The sequence below is a fragment of the Trachypithecus francoisi genome, unplaced genomic scaffold, assembly GCF_009764315.1.
Source record: "Trachypithecus francoisi isolate TF-2019V2 unplaced genomic scaffold, Tfra_2.0 Lachesis_group6, whole genome shotgun sequence".
NCBI classification, from domain to species: Eukaryota; Metazoa; Chordata; class Mammalia; order Primates; family Cercopithecidae; genus Trachypithecus; species Trachypithecus francoisi.
The window spans coordinates 420290-426289 of record NW_022681471.1 but is presented as its reverse complement, the minus strand read 5'-3'; the positions used below and the strand labels follow the sequence as shown (position 1 = coordinate 426289).

Here is a 6000-nt window from a genome sequence, read left to right as displayed (position 1 = left end):
CTAAGTGAAAGAAGCCAGACATAAAAGGCCACATATTCTATGATTTCATTTATATGAAATGTCCAGAATATGCAAATTCATAGAGAAAATGATTGCCAAGGGATAGTGGAGAAGGAGAAATGGCGAATGACTGCTAATGGTTTTTGGTTTTCCTTGGGGATGATGCAATATTCTGGACATAGATAGCAGTGATGGTTGTAGAGCTAGCTCTGAATATACTAAAAACCGTTTAATTGTATACTTTATGTGGGTGAATTTTATAGTGAGTAAATCATATCTTAGTAAAGCTATTAAATGAGAACATGCACAATGTTCTATGTTGGGGGGCATGTGTTGGGGGGTTAGGGCTTGGCGGTTTGAGGGATGCTTAGCCTAAACAGGTAGGGTTCCACGTGCGGCACTGAGAGCTCAGGTTCTTAGTAGTCTGGGAAACTGCCAATGCTCTCACTCCCTAGTGCTTCAGCTTTGTTCCCATCAGCTCTCATGGTGTGAGGAAGGGCAGGCGGGTGGTCTCCAGCTGTCACTAGAAATACTTCTGCGAAAGTGCTACGTTTTTACTTCCTAGGGGCCTGACAGGGGTAGGGGTAAGGGGTAGGATTGGGGAGGTGGCTGAGACTCCATTCTGTTCACAAAAAGCTACCCCAGGAGGCCCTCACCTGATGATTAATAGGGTTAACAGGCTTCCTGGGGAGTGGGGGAGTGCACTTCCCCCACCCATTGGTCAATGACCTTTTTGAAGTGATCTCTGGAGACTCTAACTGGAAAGGGCGTGCCTTTGTTAGACTCTATCTGAGGCATTCTCTCAAAGAACTGTGCCTCAGCTCCCTACCTCCTGACGAGTGGGATCCTTTGCATCCTGCTCCCCTACACAGCCCCTCCAGGCTTCTCTCTGGTGTTTGTTCTCCCCAGTGGAGAGGAGGGGTCTGGAAGATATTCTGGGAGAAGATCCTCCTCCCACCGCCTTCACGACTCTCATGAGTTTTTGGCAGTGAAACAAAGAGGAGTAGTATTTATTTTGGAAAGGACATGTGTTCTGGCTTCCTCATCCTTCTAGTCACCTGGGACTTGGGCTCTTAGTTACTTCTGGCTCCCTGTGGGAGGCTTTGTTTCTGAGGCAGGACACGAGACCTCCTGTCCTGGGTGGAAGCTGACCTTGAAAGGTACAATCACGTCTGAGATGAACCACAGAGAACGTTATCAACGAGACTGGGTTTTTGGTCCCCTAAGCTCAAGCTACTTTTGAGGGCTTAATTAATTTTTTTCAATGGTGGTAAAATAAACATGACATAAAATTTTATGATAAAATTATGATAACATGATAAAATTACAATCTTAATCATTTTGAGCATACGGTGTAATAGTGTTAGGTACATTCACATTGTTGTGAAACCAATCTCCAGAACTCTTTTCATCCTGCAAAACTGAAACACTATACCCATTAAACAATAACTCCCTTTTTCCCCCTTCCCCCAGCCCCTGGCCCTCATCATTCTAATGTCTGCCTCTATGAATTTGACTACTCTAGGGACCTCATATCTTACATTATTTGCCCTTTTTTTTTTTTTAATTTTGAGATGGCGTCTCGCTCTGTCGCCCAGGCTGGAGTGCAGTGGCGCGATCTTGGTGCACTGCAACCTCCACCTCCCGGGTTCAAGCAATTCTCCCGCCTCGGCCTCCTGAGTAGCTGGGATTACAGGGGTGCGCCACCATGCCCAGCTAATTTTGTTGTTGTTGTTGTTATTTTAGTAGAGATGGGGTTTCATCACATTGGTCAGGCTGGTCTCTTGACCTCAGGTGATCCACCCTCCTCAGCCTCCCAAAGTGCTGGGATTACAGGCGTTGAGCCACTGTGCCCAGGCTGTATTTGCCTTTTTTGACTGGCTTATTTCATTTAACATGATGTCCCCAAGGTTTATCTATGTTGTAGCGTGTATCAGAATTTTCCTCCTTTTTAAGACTAATATCCCATTGTATGTATATGCCAAATTTTGTTTATCCATCTCTCTCCTTTGATCATCAATGAACACTTGCATCGCCTCCAGCTTTTGGCTATTGTGAATGATGTTGCTATGAACACGGGTGTACAACATCTCTTTATGACCCTGCTTTCTATTCTGTTGGGTATATACCCAAAAGGGGAATTGCTGGATCCTATGGTAATTATGTATTTAATATTTTGAGGAACCATCATACTGTTTTCCACAGCAGATGCACCACTTTACATTACCACCAGCAATGCATGAGGGTTCCAATTTATCCACATGCTCATAACAATTTGTTATTTTCTGTGGGGTTTTTGTTTGTTCATTTGTTTTATTGTTTTGGGGTTTTTGTTTTTTGTTTTTTTTGTCTTTTTTGACAAAGTCATGCTTTGTTGTCTAGGCTGGAGTGCAGTGGTGCCATCATGGCTCACTGCAGCCTTGACCTCTCAGGTTCAAACAGTCCTCTAGCCTCAACCTCCTGAATAGCTGGGACTACAGGCATGTACCACCACACCTGGCTAATTTTTCAAATATTTTGTAGAGACAGGGGTCTCATTATGTTGCCCGGGCTGGTCTTGAACTCCTGGGCCCAAGCAATCCTCCCGGCTTGGCATCCAAAAATGCTGGGTTTACAGGTATGAGCCACTGCACCTGGCTTGTGTGTGTTTGTGTGTGTGTGTGTGTGTGTTTAATAGTAGCTATCCTAATGGGAGTGAGCTGATATCTCATTGTGGTTTTGATTTGCATTTCCCTAATGTCTATTTAAGTTCTTTGCCCATTTTTAATGGAGTTTTTTGTTGTTGACTTGTAGGGGTTCTTTATATATTCTGGATATTAATCGTTCATCAGATATGTGATTTGCAAATATTTTCTTACATTCTTTAGGTTGCATTTTCACTCTTTTGTTTCTTTTGATGCACAGAAGTTTTTAATTTTGATGTACTTCATTTATCTACTTTACATTTGTTGCTGTGCTTTTGGTGTCATAGCTAAAGAGTCATTGCCACATCCTGGCAAGAAGCTTTCCCCTGTGTTTTCTGCTAAAAGTTTTATACTTTTAGCGCTTACATTTGGATCTTTCATCCATTTCCAGTTAATTTTTGTATATGGTGTATGGTAAGGGTCTAACTTCATTCTTTTGCATGTGGATATCTGGTTTTCCCAACACCATTTGTTGAAATGATGTCCTCTCCCCATTGAATAATCTTGGCACCTTTGTCTAAAAATCATTTGACCATATATTTTAAGGTTTCTGTCTGGTCTCTTTATTCTATCCCACTGGTATAAATGTCTGTCTTTATGCCAGTATCACATTATTTTGATTACTATAGGTTTGTAATGTTTTGAAATCAGGAAACGTGAGATCTCCAAGTTCATTCTTCTTTTCAAGATCATTTTGGCTATTTGGGGCCCCTTGATTTTCACATGAATTTTATGATGTATTTTTCTAGTCTAAAAATAAAATATCTCTGCCATTGAGATTTTGATAGCGATTACATTGAATTTGTGGATCACTTTGGAATGTATTTACATGTTAACAATATTGAGTCTTCTAATCCCTGAACACAGCTGTCTTTCCATTTATTTGTGTCTAATTTATTTTAGTAATATTTTGCAGTTTTCATTGCAACAGTCTTTTGCCTCCTTGGTTAAGTTTATTCCTATTTTATTCATTTTGATTAATTAATCTTAAATAACACAATTTCTTTCAGGTTCAGCAAATATTTGCTGACACATTCAGTTTTGTTTTTGTTTTTGTTTTTGTTTTTTGAGGCAGTCTCACCCTGTCACCCAGGCTGGAGTGTGGTGGTGTGATCTCGGCTCACAGTAACCTCCACCTCCTGGGTTCAAGCGATTCTCTGCCTCAGCCTCCCAAGTAGCTGGAATTACAGGCACCTGCCACCACACCTGGCTAATTTTTGTATTTTTAATAGAGACAGGGTTTCACCATATTGGCCAGGCTGGTCTCAAACCTCAAGTGGGACTTCAAGTGATCCAACCGCCTTGGCCTCCTGAAGTGTTGGGATTACAGGCATGAGCCACCATACCCGGCCTCAGGTTTTTTTTATCTTTTATTTTTTCCCTTCTCATATATTCTCTCTTGGTTTTAATCTAGGGTCTCCAAATCTGTGTTTGAGAAGTAGCATACTACATACCTCAACATGAATCAGGCCCCTCAAATAAAAGATAAAGCTCTTTTTAAAAAGCCTGTTTTGAGTAAAAAACGCTTGACTGTATTCTGAAACATTTCCTCATAGGGCTTACTTTCTTAAAAGTTATTTAGTGTAAGAACTGAGGTTTCTTTTATTTTTATTTTATTTAAGTCCTTGTAATTGGGGGTAGAAGGAGAGGATCTTGTGAGTTGGGTTTAGTTTTATTTGTGATCTGACTGGGGCCTGGGGCGATTTTGTCATGGTGTTGCCTGTGGACTAGAACTCAAAGTCCTCAGTGAATACCCTGTATGTGCCTAGCGATGAAGGAAACAAACAGGACTGGCACTTGGAAACATTGTGATGTCATAACCATAAGCCCTTTGTGCTGGCCTCTGTGTCCAAGAAGCCCTGAGACAAAGAACCTGGGTTTCTCTCTGTATGTGTTTTCATGTCCCATTACTTGGCTCAAACTTCCATCTAGCACCTGGCAAAATAGAACCTGCTGACCAGCAGGGCCTCCTCAAAGAGGTTCCAACTTAACATTGAGTTCTGTGAGAAAGTGGAAGGAAAATACCAGTGAGAAGCAATAGCAGTCTCATCTGCCCAGGAGCAGAGAGTACAGGTCGGCTCTTAAGGTCTCCTGGAGCCCCACTGCACATGTGCCTGCAGATCAGTGGCAGCTCCCGGAGAGAAGCTGGGGGAAGCTTCTGATCCCTGGGGCCCACAAGGGTAATGCTCTCTCTGTCTGGGTCGTAGATCCCAGGCCTCCCGCATCCAGGTAAGCTCTCTCTGTCCTGCCCCCATGGGTCTGAGCTCTGTCTTCTCCTGCTTCAGGAGTGATAGAAATGTTCTGTATCTTGATTGTGATGGTGAACAGACTGGGTAGCACATCCTTGTTATTTTCAGGGCAAACATCACCACTCTCTCCCCTTGAAGGCCCCAAGCCTCTTAGAAAACAACCAACCAACAATCAACCAACCAACAAAAAGGAGATAGACAATTCTGGGCAGCCTTAGGAATCTTAACTGAGGCTATGTCTTCTTGTCTTCTTCCCATGCTTAAATATCAGCTTTTTTTTTTTTTTTGAGACAGAGTCTTGCTTTGTCACCCAGGCTGGAGTGCAGTGGAGCAACTCTTAGCTCACTGCATCCTGAGTAACTGGGATTACAGATGCGCACCTCCACACCCGGCTAATTTTTGTATTTTAGTAGAGACAGTGTTTCACCATGTTGGTCAGGCTGGTCTTGAACTCCTGACCTCATGATCTGCCCGCCTTGGCTTCACAAAGTGCTGGGATTAAATCTCAGCTTTATTGGGCTGGGCACGATGGCTCAAGTCTGTAATCCCAGCACTTCAGGAAAAAACAAAATAAAAACAAAAACCAAACAAACAAAAAAACAAACTCAGCTTTATTGAAGTGTAATTATCTGCAATGAAATTCACTCATCTCATGTTTATAGTATAATTATTTGGGGCAATTGTATACGTTTTCATGATCATGTCACAATCAAGATATAGACCATTTCCATCAATCACCCCCAAAACTTTCCTCTTGCCAAACTTTCCTCTTGCCTCTTTGGAGTCAATCCCCCGCCCACCTCTAGGTTGACTGCTGGCCCCAGTCAACCATGAATCTGCTTTCTATCATTATTGTTTTGCCTTTTCCAAAATATAATATAAATGGAATCATGCAGTATATAATATTTTGTGTACAGTTTATTTCACTTAGCATGATATTTTTTGAGATTCATTCAAGTTGTAGCATATATCAATAGTTCTTCCTTTTTATTGCTGAGTAATATTCCATTGGGTGCATATATCACCATTGGCTTAGCTATGGGTTTAGTCAATGGGGATTTGTGATG

General features: G+C 42.0%; 1 protein-coding gene across 1 annotated transcript in view; it reads left to right on the top strand.

Moving 5' to 3' along the window:
• Positions 1 to 4798: 4798 nt before the first annotated feature.
• MTM1 (myotubularin 1) overlaps positions 4799 to 6000 on the top strand; it is a 115231-nt gene continuing 114029 nt past the window's right edge. The window contains exon 1 of the mRNA XM_033202074.1: positions 4799 to 4913. The gene's annotated coding sequence lies outside the window, so the exon portion shown is untranslated. The remainder of the gene's footprint in view (positions 4914 to 6000) is intronic.